Source organism: Passer domesticus, chromosome Z (genome assembly GCF_036417665.1).
Source record: "Passer domesticus isolate bPasDom1 chromosome Z, bPasDom1.hap1, whole genome shotgun sequence".
Lineage (NCBI taxonomy): Eukaryota > Metazoa > Chordata > Aves > Passeriformes > Passeridae > Passer > Passer domesticus.
The window spans coordinates 43,353,858-43,379,727 of NC_087512.1; the positions used below are offsets into that span (position 1 = coordinate 43,353,858).

The following is a 25,870-nucleotide window of genomic DNA, read 5'->3' on the forward strand; positions in this document are numbered from 1 at the left end:
TAAGTAATTTCTATATTTGCTGCCTATAGGTATGGAGATGTCTCATCTTCTAACGTGCTGAAGAAGAAGGCTACTAAGCTACTACCATTACAATAGCTATACCATGAAAGAATGATGCCAGTGTAAGAACACACACAAGAAATCCAACCTCAAACACTCACATTCTTCAGCCAAACTCTGTCCAATTCTAGAACCATGTACAACCACATTACCATTGCTGTCAAGCAGCAATGCTGCTGTGCATGGCCATCAATGCTAAAGTTGTGCCTCACCTCTACTACTAAGGCTTGTCTGGCCTTGGCTTCTGTAGTCCCTCAAAGTTGGGCAGGGGCTGAAACTGATTATGTCTCACCAGAAGCAATTTTCCTCTCTGCAGCAAAGAGCTAGTGAAGACATTGTGCAGGTGAGTAAGCCATTGTGCAGTTTTTCCACTTCTGTTCTGAGCAGCTGAAACTTAGCTGCAGTACTTAACAATGAGCTGCAGAATCCCACAGCCCATGGGAGAGAAAACATACCCCAAAGTCACTAGCAGGGCATCTTGGGGAAGATGCCTTATTCCCTTTGTTCATAAGGGAATCAATCTGCTTGGGACTGGGAACCAGGTAACAAGGGATACAGGAGGAGGAAAAGAAGAAATAAAGACTTAATTTTCTATCCATCTCCTTCCAGAAACTCATTCACCTCCAAGCAAAAGGTTTAACAGGATACCAATTTTTTCATGCTTATTATGGCAAATGAAATTCCAATTACCTTGTTTCTAAGTCAAATACTCCTGAATTGCAGGGGAAAGAGGCCAGTTATCTTCCTACCACTCCAGAAAAAAACCAGCCTCCCTGCTTCGCTTTTTTTTTTCTGTGTTTACACATTGAGCCAAAGATAAGCCAGAAAAGGTTTCTTCTCCCAAAATTGACTTATTTTATTGCACTGGATCATAACAGTGACTGAGAAAACACATTTAAAAAGACATCCTGAACACCCTTAATTCAAACACATCATCATTAACATCACCAGCAGGATATTATCTTTCATTGCTGAACAATTACTACCAGTTACATCCCAATATGACCAGAGTAGCCCTCTATGGCTCAGAGCTCCTTTGATGTTGGTGGAGATCTGCTTTTCCATTAATTTATAAGAAGGAAGCACATATATTTCCATTGCAACTCCCACTTTAATATCTCAAAATAGTACATACACTCTGTGGTAAATGCAAAACAGATGAGCTTTAAACGAATGTTATTGGTATCATTGAATGCTATTGATATCACTGAGTCTTTCAGTCAAATTGAGAACTAATGTTGACATATCACCTGTCACTCTCCATTAATAAAAGTTGAGTATGGATATTAAAATTGTGAATGTAATGAGGAAATAAATATTTTTTATTGATAGAACTCTCACAAAAATCTAATGACAATTGAGATTTGTAAATCCTTAAAGAGTAAGTTAACACGAAAAACAATAAATAAATGCAACAACATAACTTCATTTTAAAATGTTGGAACATAAGAACAGGTGGTTTAAATCTTCTCATTTTGATACTAATTATAGTTCCATTCTGGGCAACTTCCTAAGAGGCATCACTTCATTCCAGGATTATTGCCTTAATGATTTCCAAAGCAATCTGTTCAGTTTACTTTCCTGCTCTGCAAACTTGAATTAGAACCCAATCATAAAACTGAAGTACTTCATTCCTGTATAAAAATCAAGAACAAAGATGAGCAAAATGCTGCCATAGTGACAGAAAATTTTTCACCACCATCAGCATAGCAAATATTGTAATTGCTGCCTTGTCAGGAATCCAGGTGAAAGATGAACTGTAAGGAAGATAAAATCAGCTCAGGTGAATGACAGAATTACAAGTGTAGGGCATTACTACTCGACGAAGAACCATCTCTGATGTTAAACTTCAAGGAAGTAAGACAGCAGATGAGTTAAATCATTACATGTTCAACCAAATCAGTCCATCTAGCATCCAAAAAAGACTCAGCCAGATAAACTCTCAGGAACAAACTGAATATAAACTACTAATAATTTGCTACTCTTGCTACAGGAAGAAAAGACTGAAGATACCAAAATCTTTCCTCTGCAGCCAAAGATAAAACCTCAAAAATACTGAAGAACAATATCTAATCTGTCTCACCCATGCTTTTTTGGAAAAACTTTCTGATCTGTAAATGAATTATGAACTGGAATATCCTGCTGTCAGATATGTACCAAACACCTATGACTGAGTACAAAGGGGAACAGCCACGAAAAAAGTATGAACAGTGGTTCTCACAATTAGCCTTGTACTACTCATACTTCAGAGTTTCAAAATGTGCACATCACATCATAAAGATCTGCAGATACACGAGTGAAACTGAGGTTATTATTTCTTAGAGGAATTTTAAGGTAATGTTGTTGCTTTTGGACTCAGTCTGTAATTTCTAATGGTAAATTAGCCCATTCTGTGTTGAGAAATGCTATGTAGTTGTCCTCACAGCCGTTAGGAGCTGATAAAGCCCTGACAGAGACTAACCATCCTCTAAGGTCTGGGCCATATTGCATCTCCATCAAGCACTGTTGATATATATAAAGAGAGAAAATGTGTAAGAGATGTATTTATTTCTATTTAAATTTCCAGGTAGTGCAAGTACAAAGAATGAAGCCAAATCTGCATGCAAAAAGACTTTAGAATCTGTTATTTGCTCAGCTCTTCCTTGATTCGATACTTGGAAACAGTTTTGATAGAAATTATATCAAAATTTAAGTTAGAAATTTATTTCAAACTTGTAAAGTCAGCAGAACACAAGATTTTTCTGAATTACCAAAAAAAAAAAAAAGTGATCAACCACAGAAGTTCTATTATAGTTTATCAGAATACACCGTTTTGCTAGAAGGACAGAATAATCCAGCTGTTATTGGCTTACATTTTCTCTACCCTTTTTAATGTTCTCTTAAAAATTCTTCATCCGGTGTGTTACTGCCTGAAAGTAACTTCAAATAGGTGAAAGCTGACAGCAACAGTGAAGTTTTCTCTGCCAGGAGTATACATTAAAAAATAAAAAATTTTGCAAGCATGCTATGCTGTTTAAAATGAGACTCTAAGGCACCACAAGAAGAAACCTTTTATAAATCAAGGACACACTGTATACACTAATTCACTTACAGTCCTGAAGAGAGAGATTGTTAAAATCTACTAATCCATTTTTGGCATGAACTGCAAACAGGCAATAGAGTTTACAAATACAGATTATAAGCACTGTTGCTAAAGCTGCCATTCTTGTGATCTCAGGCAAACTCTGAAGCATGTTGCTTCCTTTCTGAAAAGCTTAAACATGTTCTCTCCCCCCGCACACCCTTAGTCTGGACAGTTGAATCATTCTCACAGCAGATAAATCTTTCTGACTGCTGATTATTCTGACGGGGGGAAAAAAAAGCCACTTTGTGTGACAGGGTCCCTTTTGTTTCACTGCAGGCACAACAATCTGTTTTCCATTGAACAGAGGTTTTAGTTCTCCCTCCACAACATTTTTCTTTAATTATGATAAAAGACAGTAACTTAATCAGGCATAAATCCTGTTCAAGCAAACACATGAAAATAACGGGGTTAACTATGGAGGCAAGACACTAGACATGTGACTTCTCAATTACAACTGTAGATAATAAACCACTAAAGCACTGACAAGTGAAAATTTGTTTTTTCCTCTGATTTGCACTAGTATCACTAGAGAAATTAATTAAAGAAACCCACAATCATGTTTATTTTGTTTACCAGGATTGCCTACAATATAGCTATTCAGTTTTTAAATTAGCTTGACTTTTACTCGAAGAGCATAACTACACACACAGTTGCTCCCAAAGAAAAATGTTTTCATTGTAATATGCTATTTTACATACTCTGGGGACCAGCACCTTAATATGCCAAATAAGTTGGTTACAAATTAAGATGTTGGGACTGATAGTAGGAGGGAAAGATACTGCCTTCATTCCTTGTCTGACACACGTAACACAGATGCATGTGAAGACTAGGATCAGCATCCTTAGAGTACAGTCAGTATTGTCACTCGTTATCAAGCCCAAGGACTGGCACAGTAAACTGCAGCCTTAACTTGGAAGCAAAGTTCCAGACTTGCTGGAAGCAAAACATAGCTAAACTACAGCAGGACTGCTCTCTACTGACACAGCTACTTTTCAAGATGTGAATAGGCTGCCTGTATTTTAACTACAATGAAGCAGGTTGAAGCAGGAGTCCACCTCCACTCATGTTCTTGAGGAACTGAATATTGCAATAACCAAAATGACTCACCTCTTAGGATTCTGAACATGGTGGAAAAGGCAGAACAGGGTTTCAGCAGAAGAAAGTTACAGGATACACCAACAGACTTGGTGTACAAGGAAGCCTGGAAGCAGGGACAGGAGAACAGGAGGTATTAAGAAAGTCATGGAGCGACAGTGTGCCAAACTAGAGACTTAGGCCATTTTCAGGAGGAAGGCACAAAGTGTTGTTTGTTATACACAAAGAGGAGACAGAACAGGAAAGAAATTTGAGAGCTGAAAATTAGAGGCCACTGGAAACATGAATAGGGTGTACCCAATGTATTTTAACAGAAAAGAAACTGGATATTTCTAGGCAGAAAAGGCCAGAGACAGCTTGTTGGCCCTGAGGACAAATGAAACAGCAGTGGTCATGTCTATGTATCTGCAACATCTCTTCTCATCCCCAAAGAGGCTGGCCACATCAAAGCTAAGCCTGGGAACACACCTTGCCACATGTTCCTCCTCCCCATCATGCTGCTGCAGCACCACAGTTAGACCCACAGGCCAGAACCATGGCAACAAATCTCCCCAGTAAACTGCAGACAGGCGTCCAAGATTCCAACAAATCCTCTGTAGTTTATGGTAAGAACATAGCCCAAGCTGCTGTTCAAAGGTGGTCCATGCTAGGGAAAGACACCAGGGACAAAAATTCACCATTGAGGATAATCTAAGAGCAGAGTTCCCTAAATATGGTAGAATGGGAGGATCAGACACAAAGACCTTGGTGGACAGAATAAGTGGATTGCATAGATTTATGCACCAAGGACACTGGGCAGAACCTGCAAAACACACATTCCTCCTGTAAGTAGCAGTAACTGCTGCTACCAATGAACGTCCACAAGCATCACACTTCCATTTTGAGTTTCTCTAATCATGTCTGGTTTGTAGCTAGTAGCTTCTTTGCTTAACTAGCAGGGAGACAATTTCTGAAATTTCAATTAAAAAATAGGTTTAGTTATTGAGTTTAAAACATTTCTGAATGAAACATCCCAGATTCAAATTACAGATTGGATAAACCCTTTGGTTGGGTGTGGGTGGGTTTTTAGGGGTTTTTTTTGTTTGTTTATTTAGGGGTTTTATTTGTTTTGTGGTTTTTATGCAGTGGTGGGTTTTTTTGGTTGGTTGGTTGGTTTGGGTTTTTTTTCCCTGACCAGTCTGGAGTGCATTATTTCCGGCACCATGGAACTGCCTCTGGCCATAGTTACAGAGTAGAGTTTAAATGAAAGCTGGTGTTGGTCTGCATAATATTTGGTGCACCTGGGGAAAAATATTTATCCAAGCAACAGCCAGCTCAGTGGCCACCAAACTTGTTGAGAACTCATTTGTATTATTTTCAATGGAATCTTTGAACTCACCAACAGGTACCTGTTGCATTTAATCAGGTTTCTTACCTTTCAAATATAGGAACAAAAATTAGCAAAAGAAATATCACATTGAATTAACAATTAGGATATCACACAATGTGATCAAATTTGCTGCGCAGTCACTCTCATAATATGCATTTTCAGTATAAATTTTACAATTACAATTTAGGTTTACAAACATCACATATGTAATTAGTTTTACCCTACTAGGCATTTAGTACCTTTAAAAATGTGAACATGTATTTAGGGTTTTCATATCTTAGTATAAATCTACTCTTTTTAAAAGTCCTATACAGACTTACTCAAGCATACCAGTGGGGTTTTTTCCTATCACAAGCATTCATGATAAAGCATACCAGCTTTGCAATAACTCAACATCCAAATACTGGACTTTTTGGTTGTGTGATGTTGTACAGAATCAAGAACAGAATCAGCATGCTTCCTTATCAGGAAAGCAGACACTTTAAAATACCAACATTCTTTGTTTATACTGAAAGATTAATATATAAACTAACATACATTCCTATGCTTCCATGCAGTCCCAAATTCTCCCTGTTCATATTAGTGTGCTCCTGCCCCTAACTATTACACTATTTGAGGCACTGGGGAAGTTTCAGTTAATACCAACTTCATATGAACTATTTCAAGTACAGTTCACCATCCTTTTTTTTTTTCTGGAGTAAAATAAAATATTACCTCCATTTCAAATACATCCAGAGCTACATTACAATTTATGTTGTCCCTCCCCCTACATGTTGAAAGAACTCTCTTTGTAAAAGAACTCTACTGAAGAAAGTGTCTGTTGCACAAATGTCTTTAGTTACCTTCCTAATCCTGAGATAATTAAAATCTGCTAAGGTAATAATAAGGTACTAAGTCTGTAAACAAGCTTCTTGGGGAAATGCTCACTGCATTCTGAACAGCACCTACAAAGTTTCCATTGACATTCACAGGGCTTTTTTCCCAATCAAATAAAAGTACTTCTTCTCAACAAGAGCAAATGTGGAATTGCCAATGGAACCACAATTTATGCACTCGAGCACAGCTGCCTCAAGCCACATCAAAAAGCATCCTCAGCACATCATCAGCACTGCACTGCTCTTTAGCCACATGCTCCTTGGAGTAATTGCTTTCTGAAAGAGCTCAGACTATAAATCACCTCTGACAAATTGACTTTCATTTTGTCTCCTAGAGTAATAAGACCAGAGATGCCACTTAAAATTACATTAAAGAGATTATTTCTTGTTCCCCAGGGACCACATTGCCTGGACTATGCCAAATGCCGTGTACAAGCCATCTTTTCCTACTTTCTGACATGCAATTTATTTTACATCCACAGGTAACCCAAGCTGATGCAGAAGAAAATTGCAATGGACACTTGAAAAGGTGGGCCAATAACATTTCTGCCCTGAAAACCATCACAAACGCCCACTAAAGACATACTAAAGTTTCAGAGGACAAATACAAAAATGAAAGTCATAATTACTCCAAGGAAACTTGGTGCAGCAGCAGGTCTACTCTGAGATCATCCAAATGAATATGATTTTCCAGAACATGCAACGTCAAGTATTAAAATATTTTTTAACTCCACCATCTACACGGTTAACTGAAACACGTGTTTAGTTCCAGAAATTAACACTGCATAATGAGAGTAGGAAATTCTAAGCAAGAATATTTCTCTTAAATTTCAGTTCTAATTTACAAAAAATTTGCAAGCACTACTAATTTCATGAAAATCCTTTCAAACCAATCCATCTCAAAGTGGTTTATCCATTTTATATAGCGACAGTGATTTATAGAAACCTAAAATAAGACAAAGTGGACACCTGAATATTGATTCATTTTTTCAAAATGACAATGCTTTACCAATTGATATTGTTCAAGATGAGGGAGGTGCAGGGCTGGACAACACAATGAGAAGTAGAACTGTTTTTTCCTCCTCTGTCCAGTGAATGTGCATTATGGGATCACTAATGAAGGTTTTGCCGCTGAGCAGAATTCCATGAGTCTTTTTCATCATTTATCATGTGGCAGAACACATTGTGTTCAGTATATGCTGGGTCCAAAAGGCAAAGCACCAACTTACAGCTTCTGCTCTTTAGTCTCCTTTAATTTCAGAGTCTGACAGTAGAAGAAGGATTCATATGTTGGCTACTTGCATAAAAGTGCTATTACACAGTCCAGAAGTGTAAAGTTAGAAAAATTGAGAAGATGCCAGTGAACAATCTTTGATAACTCACTAGGCTAACAAAGCATTAGCAGATTAACACATTAAAGATATGGAAAACTTCACCTTCCCTCACCCATAAGTAGAAACTACTGCATACATATATAGTTTTATCTTTTATGGGAATGCTCTAAAAAACATTTAGCAGAAACAGTACAGAAATTATGAGAGCTACAGAGTGAGGGTGACCATTATCTCCACTATTTCATCACCTTACTTTACCTCTCAGCTTTGCTTAAAGGCTGAGACTTATCCCTGATCATTTGTATCAACAACCATCAATTGGGTGTTTTCACTTGAGACATCACCACAGCAGACCAGCTGCATAAAAAATACTGTTTATGATAGACAGATGAAATGTTGGATTTAAAGCAAAAGGGAGCAATGGCTAAAACTGGCAAGTCTGAACCAAAAGTTGATGACAATTTATTCTCAAAAATAATCAGGTCAGAAATGTTCTTGAACATCCCTATTGTTTTTAATTCTCCCATCCTACTTCTTACATACTACCATAACTGTTTCTGAAAAAAGAACTGTCCAGTATTAACAGTCTGATTTGCTATTTCTTATTATAAATTTCTGTCTGCTACCCTTTCAAATCCTTGGTCAACTGGGAAAGAAACAGTACAATTACATCTGAATCTGTTATTACCTTTATTTGTTGAGAAATTGTTGGATTAGAAGCAAAGAAAGGTTGGTTGGGGTTTTTTACTGCCTTAATGATTCATCTAGCAGAAGAAAGAAGCCTTGATTCTTGGCAGTGAGGAACGTACTTAGAAATCTGTGACTGGTCCAAAAAAGTAATTTCGAGTGCAATAATGGAAAACATAAATGCATTGTTGAGAAAAAAAGCAACCAAAGGAAAAAAACCCAAACAAGCTACTTAAACCCAAACAAACTTTCTTAAGAGGAAATCACATTCTTTACATCAATTGTAAATTAAGACTAACCAACATCTTATCTAAGCCCAGAAAATATGGTTGGGAGGTTTTGTGGGTTTGGGGTATTTTGTTGTGGGAGGAGGGAAGTGTATCCCATTGTATTTCTTTTTTCCTGAAAATTTTGTGCTTTCATTTTAAAGTTCTCTTCCTTCTCTGTTCATCTTCTGCTTGCAAATTTCCACTCTTATGGTTGCAAAGGTAGTATTACAAAAAACAAATGCAGTACTTGCACCCCAAATTCACAGCTGCAATGACACATCAGTTAGAGTCTTAAAAAGTTTAGAACTGCTGCCTGCAACCCCACATGGCAGTAAAATTTCCCATTGTTTACAAAAGCAGTGCAAAATGTGAAATAGGGAGTTCAAGTTGCTATCTAAGAAGAAACACCCAAGAGATACAGGCTGGGGACAGAAATTTTTTATCTGTGTGAGCTTATCAATATCCTACATGTGCTAGCTTCTTACGTTGAGCTGTACAACTTCTAGCTCACCCACATGGATACTCTCTTCCTCCTGCAAATCCTGCAGACAAAAGTAATGTTTACAATTTTACTAGGACACCATCATCCAACAGAAATGTCCATGTTCATGGAATAGAAAGTGATGAGACTAAGAAAACAGAAAGTCACCATCCCGTACAACCCACCTCCAAAAATGTTTTCTCTACCTTCAGACATATAATTCTTGATCTAACTTAACCCATTCAGCTTTTCACAACTGCAATTTAAGGTTTCTCTCAACCTGAAAAGAAAATGAGTTAGAAGTATATGCTGTAGGTTTCAATTCTCTGGAGCTTTTAGCACTTCAAGGCTAAGCTGGTCTTCTGGGTTGGGGGAAAAAAACCAAAACATTTTGAAAAGCTAATACCCAAAACCCACACACCACAAGCAAACTGGCAAAAATTTGTATGATTTTTACTAGGTGCAGGAATGATCAATTCTATGGCAATCAACTCAGACAAGCAAGCTTTTGGTATTTATGGTTCTTAGTCCACAGGTATTCAGAAGGAAATGTTCATAAAAAAATAGAAGAGGGCTTGGAGGGGGTTTTATTACATATTGATTTAATTAAATATATGATGAAATACTTTTATAATGTTGACATGCCTTCTTAACTATGAACAATGTGGAAGTAAAAATATTCTTATGGTCTTCCATGCTTATACGGAAAAATGTGATAGGTATAGGAAATATATAGGAAAAATGTGATAGATGCTTAGAAGAAAGCAGTTTAATATGCTGAAAAGAAGAATCTCCAAAATTAAGAAAAATTTTAAAATTCTAAAACTGTATTAAATACTCTGTGCAAAAATCTTACTGAAGCTTTTACAAGGACAGAATATCTACTTTAAAAAAAAAAAGTTACACTATGATAGAAAACAATTTTTGTCAGCTACCTAAACCAAACATATCCAATTACTTTTAAACCACCAAAAAGGAAATTATGTAAATGTATGAAAAAACAACACACACTGTTTTCACAAAATGGGCTCAAAATCAGGCTGATATTTCATTTGAGAAAATATCTTAATAAAGCATGTTTTATTATGAATATATCATGAAGTCCATGGTACTTCAGTTTCAATTACATTTTTCAAAATATTTTAGAATTACTGTAGACATGGAGGATCATGAATATGTTTTTACTTCTACCTCAGATAGCCTTTAAAACAAAGACACAGATGTTTGTACACTATCATATATACATTAGGATATCATATGTGTGTGTGTGTATATATATGTATATATATAATATACTATCATATATATTTATTGTATACTATCAAGTTTCCAGACCGTACTTTAACTCCTATATCCCAAGAATACTGAGTTGTTCACTTTTCAGTTGACATAGACAACTGCCTGCAAGCGCTTTTTTAATCCCTTTTCCCAGACCCAGTTAGCTTTCTGAAATAGCTTGCAAAGTGTAATAGAGTTATCCAGGAATGTACCTTCTAACTCCATTTCCTGTTGTATTTAAAATCCTGCCAAAGGAACATTTCAAAGCAGAGTGCAGGATGTAAGTGTATGATGGAAAGTTTGCTGATGGTTTCCAAAATCACAGAAGTCATACTAATTTAAAAGTGAGATGCGAAATTCTCTATTAAAGCAACACGGACTATGACATTCAAGTGGGTCTCAAAAATAATGTTTATTTTTGCAGCCGCTACAGACTTGTTTTTGACTTACGTAAAAGCTTGTTAATGAAACAAAGGACAAATGTTTGCAACACCCCTCTTCCCCGGTTAATATCCGGAGTGAAACAAGTTTCGAAGAAACCGCCTTTAAAACACTGCTTTCTGCAGACTTTGGACATAGTTGCATTTGACTGGTGCTGTAATTCACAACGTGTAGCAAAAACACCACAGTACATCAGTCTGCCTGGTTTCTGTGGCGCATTAAAGAGGAAGCTCAGAGAACAACTGAAAACTGTATTTCAGCAGCACCACTAGACGAATTACCTGAAGAATGTATCTGAAGGTATCCATTGACTGGGAAGATGTGTTAGCCATTCTCCTCCAGCAGTGTTCTTGGAAATGTAATCATTCTACGTGAAAAGAGAGCGAGCTTTCAGCTGCACATCAGCAGTGAGCAGTACCTGTGCCTGGCACACAGCTCCCCGCAACAGCTTCTGAAACTGACAGCACTTTCTCTCAGCACGGCAACATAGGTTTGAACATACAAAAGGATTGAGACTGCCACCCTTCAACAGGCTGGAGACTCCTTAGTTCATAAAACAAAAAAACATGTGGACCTATACAGCAAGGAAAATCCTGCATCCTTGTATTACCGACACAATTTTGTTCTGAAACCTTCAGACCTACAGTGAGGAGGAACACAAATGTGTCATATTTGGAAAATCTTTTTTCCAAGTGATCATGAGCAGAAAGTTGCATTTAGATATTGGATTCACTGAGATACTACTGACAGTAAGAAAAACAATGCAGCAAATGAGTGAATGTAAGAAGCTGCTCTGTTACAGATGAACAGACACAGACCAAACCCTTCAAAGTATACAAAAATAGAAGAAAAAATTAAATGCACTTACATTCTGACAGCATTAAACTTGACAGAATTGAATATGCTGGCTGTCTTAGCTAATAAGAAAATATTCAAAAATACATTTTAGAGAAACTGATTTATTTTCTGGTTTGCTGTTTTCCATAGTATTCTAATTTACACAGAAATATATGCTCTTCCTAGGATGGTTAGCTATGCTTCCCTATGCTTCAGCAAAAAACACCTGTAAAAACTTTAAATTCTAAACTTAGGCTAAAGTTTGGTTAAAACCCTTTGGAATGACTGGCAGTAAATATGGCTTTTTAAGTAATAAATAAAAATGCTTTCATTTTATTTTTTTTATTATTTGGTTTGGTTATTTTTGTTTTGTTTTGCTTTATGTTAGCTGTTACATGTTATGTTACTGAAGGAACAAATATTAAAAAGGAGTCACTTGCTAGGAAAAAAATTCCCCAGGATGGTTAAAGAATTGAATGCAGATGTCAAATCAAAGGTAACACCTCTATTGTAATCACAGGTCTAGTTCTTCTAATTTTCCTAGGAAAAGTATGTTTTGAATAATACTACTCATGGTTTCTTTTAAAGAGACATTTATTTCTGACAGCTGCTTTCATTTTACATACAGGAATATTAAAGTCTTTTATTATTACAGAGAACGCATAATTACAAAAAAAATTAGCATTTGCTTTCAGATGGTCCCCAGATTTCCCCCATCCATCCCCATCATCTCCATTGCCATGCTATTTTCGTGTAAGAGGCAAATAAATACTACACCATATAATTTAAAATAGTTCGAGTTTAAATTATACTAACTTGAAAGAATGTCTTTTACAAAAAGAAAAAAAAGTTATTTTAATCCTGCTGCAATTCTGTTTTTCTTTAGACTTAGAATTGATTAAAACAAAATAATGGTCTCTCCAACTGCATTCTTTTCATTATTTTCTCATCCTTCCACTATCATCCTATAATACCATACTCTTACAATATGGAATTCTTTAATCAGTCCTGACATGCATCTACTTTTAACTTGGCCCAGCCCCAGCAAACACAGTTGTACTCTACTACACATCATTTCTCTCCATAACCTGTTTTCCTTTGGGTAACATACTTCATTTCAAACCTTCAGTATTCCGTAAGGCTTAAATTAGAGGTTGGGTAACTAATACATAAGCAGAATTCTGGTTTCATTCAGAAATACTGCTCTCATTCAATCTGAATTTTGGCCAAACCAGCTGCAAAACCAAGCTTTAGTCTGCCTAATCAGTTGCTATAGCACGTTACTGAAATCTTTGTTGTTTTTTTAAATACCTAAACTTAAGAGTATGTTCCAGGATCAATTATTTTTCAGGATCATCAACTCTTACGCAGTATCTAACAATAAATATTTCAAAATAAATAGATAAAATACAAATCTAAATATTACTTCTGCTAAGTATGACCATTTGAGATCTCAGCTCAACACCACCAGTAGAAAACATAAGTAATTTTCCAGTACCACACCACTGGCAAATAAAAATATTCACATTTTTCTAGTAATGTTAATGTATCATGGAATCACTGAATCACTAAAGTAGGAAGACACATTCAAGGTCATTGAGTCCAACAGTTAACCCAGCACTGTGAAGTCCACTACTAAACTATGTCCCTAAGTGCCAAATCTACTTGTCTTTTAAATACCCCCAGGGATGGTGAACCACTGTGCAGAAGCACATCCTTTCAGAAACAAAAAATAAAGAAATAAGTATCCCTATTCACTTCAGAGAATAGAGATACTTAAACCTATGTATAACTTTCCTACACCAATGGGTTTAAGCCAAAATCCATTAAAAGGAGTCACTCTTCCTCTGACTTTAAATGAAGTTCCACTAGTCGCAGCAACATACTAAATTATGTGAAATTTTTGGGCTCTGTTTTTCATCCTCCAGGCTGAAACCCTTAACTTGATACTGTAACATTCTCACTGTTCTGGAGAAGAATACTGACCATACATCTGTTTTGTACAGAGTTTTCAGAAGGAACAGAAATGTCCTCTTCTGCCATATCCTCCTGTCTTTCTGGAAAGCTGTTCCACTGCAGGTGAGAAAGCATCCACCAGTTCTAATTTAACAATATTGTCCTGTTTCATACTCAGATTAGACCAAGGCACATACATCACAATAACTACAAGACTCAGAGAAAGACTCTAAGAAAGAAATTTTGAAAATACCTCATCAAAGTTAGAATAACCTTAAACAATTGCCTTGGTGGCTGCAAAAAAAAAATCAACAACCAAAAACACCCCCAAAAAGCAAACCTAAAACACCAAAACACAACAAACCAAAAACAACGGAATTGAGAATTAAACTTACCAGTTCTTTATGAACTTGTATAGGAGCAGAATATGATGTGATTCTGCCTTTACAATAATCCTTCACATTATTCCACAAAAGTGCTCCACTTTGGAGCACATAAATAATCGATACCTTCAGCAGGCCACATGCTGAAAATGTGATGGATGCTCACAGTCATGAATATGCACTGTGCTACAAATCCTTTTTTGCTCTACACCAGGATGTTTTGATGGTTATATGAGATTTACACTGGAGCTTTGATTTTCGCAAACAAAGCATCCATAATTCTATTTCTGCATAACAATAATTTTTAAAATATCAATTTGAAATATTCATAAATTCTTGATCCATGTCAAAAGCAATGCTCATGAAGTAGTTTTGTGCTTAGATAAAGGTGGGTTTAGAGTCCACTCACGCTAACACTTATACAACACTTTCCTCCTGTGATTGAGGGCCAGAGGAAGAAATTTAATAACTCCCTAAGAATTTGTACAAATCAATGTCTCTTATACAACTGTATTTTGAGTAGTGTTTTTCCAACAAAATATATGTGAATCATTAGAGAAAACCAAATCCTTTTTCTAAGGCTCTAGAGCCTTAAGTCCTTAAAGCATGTGGCTAATATGCTTAGGGCTGTATGTTGCCTCTGCAACAAAAGGTGAAATGCATCAGCAACAGGAAGGAGCATCCACATCTTATGAATAATGCAACAGATAAAAGTGACACTACACACTGTTGATAGAGGAGCTAGAAACCCCCTCCAGGGATGGAAACAAGGAACTCCTGTTTTTGAGTTGCATGTGTCCTTTCTAAAGGTCTTCTTCCTCCTGGATAAAAGATGGTAAGCCACACATGTCCTGTACAGGTGGCGCCTCATTTGCAGCTAGTTGAACAAACAGAGCAATGTTGATTCATGTCATACAGACTAGTCAGGTTGGGACACATTCATTTCCTCACACAGTTTCTGTATCCAACTAAAGAATAGAAGACATAGCTCACCATTCCTTACATGTGCAGCATTACTCACAACGCTTTCCAAGACAAAGTAACTTCGATATTTGGCAAGCCAAACTTTAGTCTGGTGCCGAATGGAAATCTCTTTTGATCACAGCCTTTCCACATCATAGCTTGTTCTTAAGAAAACAAAAAGAATAAGAAAACTGCTCTTTGCCTTCACAAGTCAATAAAAACAAACCTACTTCTAATACTGTTAAGCAACTGGAAATACTTAGGAACATAAGAAAATGGAGATTAATTTATTTTCATTTTATTAGATAAACAGATCAATGCACACATCAATTCTTTTTGTTTAGGAAAATCCTTAATATTTTGTTTGCTTTGTTGTCAAAGATAACATTTTTTTCACTCAAGTTAAAGATAAACCTTATGGCTCTTGTTCAGATAAATTATCAGTATTCCAAGCCTGATGTTTGACCCTAATCAACAGGACCAGCCAAGCGACTTAGATGTATAACTTTATTGAGGCAATTTATGCTAACTTTTGCTACAAGATTTATATAAAAGCAAAGGTCAACAAAGGCAAGAATAAAAGGTCCATTATATTTGCTCTGAACTACATGAAACTTGCTAAGAACTCTGTTTAAAACACCTTCAAAGCAGCAGAAGAAAACTTTTAATACATAAGAATGTGAAATATAAAAGAAACTAGAGTTTGCAATACAACAGGTAATGATCACGGATTTAAAAAATGAGAAAAGCTACCTATATTAAGCGAAAAAATGTTTTGTTGTTCTGTTAAATATTTTCTGTACTGCAGTCAGGAATGCAACAAGCAGGTTATAAACCCAAGATCATCTTCCCTGTAACATGCTTAAATCCCAGGAAGAGAGTCTGGCCTCAGATTGACAGTCAGCATGAATCATCACCAATTCCAAACAGCTCCAGCTCTCTTGAAAAAAAAAACAACTTTGCTTGACAACAAGACTTTTTCCTTATTTTGTAGCCTGTTTTGAAGGGAGAGTGATGCTCATTATCTGAAGGCTTAGGAAGACCAGAGAAGATGCCAGAGGAATACCATGAAACATCCTTGCTTTAAATTTGTATGGCCACCTACATTCTTTTTCCATTTTCAAGTGATCCTCAGGAAAAGCAAACCAATTGGATTCATTTAGACCTAATCTTGGAGAAACATTAATCTATTTCATTCTGTCATGATCCTGTATAAGTCATCAACAACGTTTCAAAAGGTGATGGAAGAATCTCATACTTCAAAAGCATTTAGCTCACCATATGTACTGCTCAAACCAAAAAACAGTGGAAGAAAAGTCTGAGCTCCCAGAAGGCAAGCGGTGTTAAATGCCTTCCTCTAAGGCTTTCTTTATAATGTAAGGTAGTAGGCATCTACACATAAAGACTCTTCAGTTCCCAAAAACTTCAACAACAAAACTAATAACTGGTAAGTAGCAATTTTAAAAAGTAACTCAGTCTTCAGTTCATAGGTAAACTCCTGGCAGAACAAGCAGTAAAAATGGTTCAACTCAAGTAAGACTCAGCCTGAAAAACCAATCACATGGTGTCACAGTAATCTGAGAACCGCAGGAAATGCCAGAGTTGTCAGGCCACCACCTTCTCAGTAACAGTTCACCCAAATTAGAAACTGGATACACTAGGTCACTAGCTGGCAAAACTCCCAGCCTCAAACGATGGCCTGTCAAACAAGAGAGAAGGGCACTCTTCCATCTCCTGCACTACTAACAGAAGGGCCTGACAGTCTCTGGGGAGTAGAATCAGCCCTTCACCACAAAACCACCTCAGTTTTGTCTTCTGTAGAGTACTGTATGCCCCAGCAAGCCAAGATCTTCAGAATTCACAAAATGAATCTTCTTTTCAAATTGTCGCACTATTATGGTGATGGACAACTTGATCTATTGCTATGTAATACACTCCATTGGAACTACAAGTTACAGCTAGAAGTTCATTAGGAAAAAAGAAATCTGATTAACATTGTGATAAAAACCTGACAGTAACTCTGCCAGGGGGAAGATGGTGGAAAATGAAGCATTAATAAATGGTCAGTCACACTTTTTCTAATGAAGTTCGTGGAACAAGAAAAACAGCTGATTTTAAAATCAGCATCCAGTGTCAAGGGTTTCTTTTCTCACTTGCATCCCTTTCCTTCCCAGCTCTGAAGACAGGCCACTGCTGCAAGAGCTTCATCCACAGAAATTATGAGAAACAGTGCCACAGTCACACATGGATATCCAGTATGTCTTTATTTTAGGAGGGTCCTGAAATATTTATGTGGTTCACTGTAGTAATGTAAATGCCCCTGCCCCGATTCAAAGAAGGGAGGCATGATCTCTCTGCATCATGGGGAATGAACGCTCTGCAGAGCACTCTGTGGCTGTGAGCACCTTGAGTCAGCAGAGCACAAAATTTGATATACATCTTGATTTCTTCCCTGCCCAAGAACCTTTCCAGAAAGAAACAAAACACACAGGAGCAGTGCATATCTCATCTGATCCTGACATTGAATCAAAGCACCCTGAGAGGTATCAGGGGACCAGAAGGAACATAGGTGTCCTGAAATGTGTTTGCTGCCATGTACAATAAAGAACCATTGAAGGCAGCAATGCAAAAGGAAAAGGCAACAAAATCATTTGCAGTGCTGAAAATTCAGATAACCTTAACTAGGCTGTGGTCTATTTCTACTTATGGAAAATAGGATGTCAGAATTTAAGGTGAGACTATAAAGCTTTCTGGAACAGATTCTCCTGAAATGCTATTTTGCACAAACACACTGTTCCCATATACTTCAAGTTAAACATTTACTACACAGCTGGGAGAAATGAAACAGTGTCAGAACTAGGGAAAAAGAATCTCTTAAATTCTTTCCAAAGGTCACATATATGGACTAAATGTTAATCAAACTGTTGTTCTGATAACCAGTAGTGTAAAAATCTTGAGAGAAAAAAAAAAAGAGCAAGATCCTAACTCACTCTCCAAAATGAACACCTAACACTCCTTTTCCTAAAGACTGAGCAACTATTGAAATCTATCAAGACAAATCAATTAGCACACCTCTTTTTGGGAATATTTACTAGGGTTCTTTACCCAGCTAAGATGAAATTATAACACTCAGTACAGCAGAAAATGGTTAGAAATAATACATAGCACAGACTTTCAAAAATTCCATTACTTATGTAGGCTTGGGGTTTTTTTATTCTTTTAAATATAAGCGTGGTGTCCACTAGAGATTGCACATTAAACAGAACTGATAAAAGTGTAAGGCATACATATATGCAAGCTTGCATCATTAATTCTTTTTAATAACAGTAACATGCCAAAAACTCGTGAACTATATAAAAGGTTAAATAAAATACTTATTCTAATGGCAAAATAATTTATACTAAGTCTCAGTGAAATTACAGAAATGGCACATACTCAGATGCAGTTTTTAGCATCTATAGATCTCGTTTTGGGATAAACTAACTTCACTGAAGCCAAAGTGGGTAGCCAAGCCTTTACCTTGTACAAGCTGATTGAAGAGACAGACACATTAGTCTGGCAAACCAAAAAACTGACTTTTGATGAGGAAAACCAGTCTTCTGGAGAAGAAGAAGGTGGGGAAAAGTAGAAGGGACTGCGTCAAAATGTCATCTAGGCAAAATGGAGATTGTAAATACATTGGCTTCTCACCCCAGGATCACCCATCCATCCTCACAGGGACAGCTCTGGAAGAAGGAAATACATCTTCACATAGAACTCTGAAATATGTATAGCACCAAGGATTAGGAAATAAGAAAATACTAAGCAATGCTTGAAAATTTATCTCACGAATATGAGCATCTATGACAAGGAGTTGCTGGGCATCTTACTGCAGAACAGACAGTTCCTCCTCTGGGAGCAAGGCTGGAAAGCGTAAGGTAAGAGTCTGTGTCACAGTACTGAAATACAGACCTGATGATGAGGTAAAGAGAAGACAAAAAGGCAACAGGTTAATGAAATCGTTGAGGAGCAGGAGTGCCTCACAGGCCACCTGGACCCACCTAGCTTGCTTTCTCTGCCAGGGGAATCCGGCACCTATGCAGGCACAGACCAAGCACGCACAGCTGGGCACAGGGCTGTGGGCAACCCCCAGCCCAGAGCCAGACACCACTGTCACCTGTTTGAGGAAGGGTGCAATTTGAACTGAAGGTGTTGAGGAATTGCTGTGAAGACAGCAACACAAACCCAACCAAACCTGAGATGGATACCTTCAGCCCTCCCTTCTCTCTTTGCAGCACAGACAGCTGGTGCCACTGCTTGGCCACTGGTGCTTCTCCAGTACTACTCCTAGCCAACACCCACAACGTGAGGCAGAGCAAAACCCACCCCTTCAGTCTTTCCCATCTACACAACACAGACATCAGATTGACAAAAACCATGCATAAATCAGAAATAAAATGAACACTGGCTAAAGGAACTTTTTTTAAACATAAAGGCTAAAGGACAAGCACCCAGGCTACACAGGCAAATGATCACCCAAAACTTGAAAAAAAGTTGTCAAGAATTTACACCTTCACACAACATGAGCAAACTTTTCACCCAGTATTTTCAAAACATTACGACAAACAGAGCTAAGTTTAATTAGCACTACTCTAAGTTATCTTTACTAAATCAAGTACAAATAAGCTCAGTTAATAGACTACTAGCTTCATCAGAACACTTAACTTTCATCTCAGTAAAGGCTGAGTGATTTTGTATTTCAAAGACATCTCTTGCCACTCTCCAATAATTAAATGTGGAGGCCACTAGAGAGAAATACAGAGAGCCATCCAGGAGACCTTGGAGCCATGAAATAATTTAACTCTTGAAATGTGTTTAAACAATATTTCAATGTGAAGAAACAGACATCTTTAGTGTGCACTACATTCCTGCCATTCCAACCTGTCCACAGGTTCCTGTTCATGTTCTTTTTCCTGTATATACAGAAAGCCTTCTTTCTGGGAATACACATTGCACAGGGAAGTTTCAGAGCAAGCTACACTTTCAGATGACGTGTTTGAAAGTTTGAATTATTGAAAAAATACTATCCTTTAAGACAGGAAAAAAAAAAAAAGGAGCAGGAGAAAGACATAGACCAGATGGTGTGGGAGGCAAATCAAAACAGCACAAGGGTTATTAAATTGCATCCACTTGGAACTATTAACTGGCCAAGAATCTGCAAGAAACGTTTCCAAGTGAGCCTGAATACTCAAGGCTAAAATCCAGGGCCTTACTGCAAAAGATAGTTGAAAAATCAATATCGAAACAATGACACTGTAAACGCACAAGAAAAAAGAATATTTTCTGTTTAATTTATGTGCTTGTCACAGTTACAAGTATATTGGAAGTGAGCCATCTTTCTGAAGGGAGAATATGAATGCTGACTCCTATGCAGAGTACAATCCTTTACCAGAAATACTCTTCTTGTACATGGTATGTCACAATACAACTAAAAGCCATAAAAATACTTTAAAAATTAAAAAGCATGTGTTTGCTTGTGAAGAAATAAGCAGATACTCTGTATTTCTGGAGTTATTTACATTTTACAAGCAACTTCAAACATCCAAGTTAGAAAATTTTGGCCAAATTTCACCACTGCATGTTTCCCAAATTTGCAAATGTTGCTTCCCAAATTGTTGCAAAATGCAACACAAATTACAACACCACACATTTAATGAAATGCAAGGAAGTCATTATTCCCTTTTGTTCTTACACTCTGAACTGCACAACTTTACACAATGTCTACTGATCACAGAAAAAGGAGAGAAAAAAACTCTTCTGAAAGGCTGCAGGGTAGAGTAATAAACCTGAAAACATTTTCAGATTTGTCAGAGAAACACAGGAGCTAGGAGCTAGGACATTTACCTAAATTATATTAGGAAAATATAATGACAGCTCAGATACTGCTGAGCAGTTGTTTAAACAGAACAAGAGTTCTTGAGGCCAAACAACACTTTAAACAACTCTTTTTCAAATGCAAAGTATACAATGCAAATAAAAGAAATCACAAAATTATGCATTGCCTGCTAAAGGGAAGGGGCTTGGGTCGGGTATTATCAGCAACTACAGCTATGTAACTTCATCTTCAAAGCACTAAACAATTAAGATCTCCACTCCCCACTGACTCACAGTATCATTGCTATTATGCATAGAGAGAGAAATGAAATGCTTATGGCAACCTCAGGCTGTCAAATCAGTCCTCATGCAAGCAAGTATTACAGGTTGAAATTTGACTCATGCGTCTTTTAATTCAAGATACAATTCTTGCAGAGTCAGAAAAACGGAGATGTGAAAGACACTGTAAAGCATGACTGCCAAGAGAAATGAAAAATGCCTTAGTGATATCTGTTTTTCTTTGGTGATTTAAGTTAAAAGGCAGAGTAGCCACAGAAATGTTAGCCCTGCTTTGAGGCCGGGATCCCATGAGGAACTGAGGTCCTTTCCAACCCTAATTTTCCCCAAATGGTGTGTATTTCCACTCTATTTTCCTATTCAGTGTCTAGCCTAACTAATGTTCAATTCTTTTCATTTTCTGTCATTCCTTGCCCTATTATCCATCTCACAACTGAACATCAGTCTCTTCAGGATGACCACACTGTAAATCCAGTCTTTCAAGCAAAACCGCACAAATGACCATTGGCTGGGCAGTGTATTTGACTGCTCCAGGATGCTCAGAAAGCCTTCCCTCAGTAAAAAAATACAGAGATCCATCTGAAGATAAGCAAACTGCTGTAAATCTAAGCAGATCTATGAGCAAAATTTCCAAGGACACTTGTTCCAGTGAAATAAAAAGCAAAATCAAGTTCTATCAATAGGTATAGGACAATACAGTACTAAACTAAGCCAGGAAAAAAAAACCATTAGGCAAAATTTTCAAACTTCAGAGAAGACTACACTTTATTTATATATACTTCTACATACATAAAAATAAAAACATCCATTAAAATATCTCTCAAGGTAGTACAAATTAGACACACAAAGCAAAATTTTTAAACTTTCTTTCATTTCAACCAGTTTTCCTTTAGAAAGAATCCCTAGCCTACAAGTAGTCTAAAATATCCCACCTTTCTGATTTGCCTGGGAAAAAAAAAAAAAAAAAAAAAAAACCAGAAAACACCACCAAATAGTGAGTGGCTATAAATTATAGTCAAGCAATCCAAACAATATCATTCAGCCATCATTTAACTAAAAGTTAATAAAAAAGGAAAAACAAAAGAAATCAAAACCAGCAGATATCTTGAAATCCTACAGGGAGCAATTGCAAAGACATGCTAAAGTGCAAGACGTTCCTGTATTTTGACAAGAAGCAAGAGGAATGTTGCTATTTACAACAACTATAATGTTTCAAGGGAAGGCCAATTTGCCTGAAAACAGACTTTCTAAGCTAAAATACCTTCAAGACATAGAAACATCACCAGTCAAGTCTAACACAGTCTAAATTGTTTAATAACACCCTCACTGTAGCTTCACTGCAAGACTCCTGCCATTTTACAAGACCTGAAGATGAGCATTACACTTTTTGTAGTATTACCTTACAGCCAACATCAGCCTTTGCATTCTACAATCTTATAAAAAAGGATAAAGGATGAGGGGGGAAAAAGCAACAGAAGACAAAATGTCCTGGAAGTGTTTGGTACTCCTGTGGTCAACAGTATCTTAAAATTCACTTTGGGAAAATGAACTGTTCCACCACTTCCATTAAAGATGGGCAGTTTCTCCTGTAATATAAAATGGAAAAGAAAAAAAAAAACCAAACAAACAAAAAAACAAACAAAAAAACCCACAAAAACAAAAACAAAAAAAAAACAACAAAAACAAAACAAACAAAAAAAAACAGACAAACAAAAAAATACAAACAAACAAACAAAAAAACCCCAAACAACCCCATACACAGTTATGGTAAGCAAACTTTTTCTACAACAGCAGTGTCTGGATGTCATTTTGGCTTTCTGGTCCCAAAAACACTCTCCACTATTTCACTATTTCAATTTCTCCCTTCAGACCCAAATCCCTTCTCCTATGACTACAAAATTTTGTTGTCTTCTGAAGCCTGGAAGTCTGTCCTTCACAAAAAGACTTTAAAAGCTTGCTACTTGCTTGAGTAAATGATAGCGTATAGAATACATACTAATGGAAATCTAGTAGGTAAAGTATTTTAACTTTCTATTCACTTTTATAAATTAGAGAAATACTAAAAGCATATACTAAATATATACTAAAAATATGTCACAATGACTCCATAAGTCATATACTAAAAATATAAGCCACAATGATTCCATAAGTCAATTACTGAACTGTTCATGTTACATGAACAGTTCATGACACATTTTCCTATCTTTTAATAAACCCATTTTATCAAGAGATGATGTGAGATTCAGTCACTTTAGAACAGCTGTTGGTTTCCATCTAATTATGAAAATTTTAGTTTCAAAATTAATTTTCTTCTGCAGTTTCTGTTTTAAAAACAGACTTTTATATGTGTATTTACAATTCTGACTGACAATAACTTGTTCATGACACTTTGTTCAAAAAATGCTGTTAAGTTTTTGGACAATTATGCTGTGTTACCTATTCCCTCCTTTTAACAAGTAATAATTTGGAATGAACCACAGAAATTAAGCAAAGTTATTTAAATGCAGTAGGGTATGTGTATTCCAGGATATGTAAATTAAGTAAGAGTGTAAATTTTATATTTCCTTGTCTAAAAATGTAAGCAAGCTAGTTACTCGACTACTGAATCTAAATCAAGTAGTCTGACCTAAAGCTTTTATTTTAGCGTTTTGGTCTTTTTCTTCACAGACTTTTGCTACGTGTGCATGGACACACTGTACAGAAACTCTTGCTTACAGTAAAACTTCTCTGCTCTCAGTGCACTTCCCACTTCCTTCTGCCCCATTTTTCTCATAAACAAGACTATGTCAGTTTCTCCTATTATTTTAAAATTAAATAGCCTTCGTTCTTTTGTTTGCCTTGGCAACAGGAGTTTGAGAAGACGTTACTGATTCTACAAAGCAAGATACCACCAACAGCTATGACTGTGTCAGTGAAATGAGACTCCCTGTTCCCTTTTAGATGCTGAACACTAATGGGTGCAAAAGTAATACAAAAATGCATATCTGACATGTGAAATGTTTTTCAGTTCAAAGTTTTTAGAGATATACTATGATCATTTAGGTCTGACCTTTTATTTTTCAAAATCTTTTATTCAGGTAAAAGAAAAACAAAACACTTCATGTTCACAAGAGAATATAGTTTCTTACAGAGTTAAAAACTCACTATTACCTTTCTCAAAGAGGTATAAATGCTACCTTAATTAACAAAGTTTAATTGTCTATCTTATAGAAAAGGTAGAGACTGCTTCCAGAACAGCACTGCTCCTATACAATTTATAATGCCACTACATGAGAGACAAATGAATGTCTTCATCCTCCTGGAAGATAACTGTTTTAGAAGTAAAATAAAATGGAAAATATGCTCATGAAACCAAGTATTTTAAAGATTTTTCATCCCAGCACACAGCTGCTTGGGGGAGAAATGGCAGAAGAGTCTATAGATTTTTGCACAAACGGTTTTGTGGGATCTTAGGTATGAACAAGTCATGGTTCACATTCTTCCTTAACCAAGCAGTCTCAGGGAGTCATAGTTTGTCTTTAGATGGTTCAGGTTCACTCACTGTTGTCCAGTTCAACAAAAATTTACAGTAAACTATAAACCATCTTAATGCAAAAACACACATTAGCCAGGAAATCAGATCTACATGAAGACTTATTTTCATTCATATGTATAATTATACAAATGAAAACATAGAGAAAGGAGATTAAAACAACTATTCTATTCCATGTTACATTCTACAAAAGTCTGCCTGTCTAGATGAAGCCAGAAATAGGGACTCCACAGAAATGGCTGTTCATGTAAATTAAATACAAGGAAAATGAAGTTTCTGAGAATCCAATCAGAACTATTTCCACAGAGTTGGGGTGGCACTCTAGAGCTAATGAAACATGGCCAATGAATTAATGATGTAAGTCACTAATTATTCCCTTACCACATAAGTGCTAGTCTATATTTATTGAAAAATTCAATACATCAAAAATCATGCCTGACATAAGGTCTACTGATACACAACTGAAGAAAGAAAGGCTCACATACAATTTTTTTAGTAAACATGAGAGACACAGAAACAAACCGCTGCTACTTCAACAGACATAAATGAAATACCAAACAGTGTTTCTTTCAAAACTTTTTATGGTGAATCAGTGGTACACGCAGAATTCCGTTTAAAAAGACTGTATTTACACTGCACGTCTGGAAAACACACATAACATGAATATTTCTACAGCCTGTGCCTTCACCACTATGGCTGTAAACATGTTAAACACCAATAAAAACTATGCAGAAATTAGGGAAATATCTGCTGAGAACATTGTTACATGGCAGACAAAACAATCCCAAGCAAATATCACAAATACCAGCTTCAAATACTTACAAGGATTTAGCCCAGTAATTGATAAGCCAGTAAAACAAGTCCTGGGTACCAAAAAAGTGAGCTCAGGAATATGTTTTTAGTCTTTAGCTGTGTTTTACAGTCTGCACATACTACAAAAGTATTAACTTGGTTTCTAAATAAAAAAAAATCCTTTCCTTGGATAGCTACTTACAATATTCATTTATATGAAATGCTTTTTCTATAGCAGGGGTCA

The 25,870-nt window shown here is 36.5% G+C and overlaps 1 protein-coding gene and 1 long non-coding RNA gene across 2 annotated transcripts in view; one reads left to right on the forward strand and one right to left on the reverse strand.

Annotated features, from left to right (window-relative positions):
* Positions 1-25,870, reverse strand: part of ROR2 (receptor tyrosine kinase like orphan receptor 2) — a 143,112-nt gene that overhangs the window by 103,340 nt on the left and 13,902 nt on the right. The window lies entirely within an intron of this gene.
* On the forward strand, positions 4,555-11,581 carry LOC135291469 (uncharacterized). Its single transcript, XR_010354259.1, has 3 exons — positions 4,555-4,884; positions 7,006-7,052; positions 10,997-11,581. It is a non-coding gene; the product is annotated as an uncharacterized LOC135291469 (long non-coding RNA).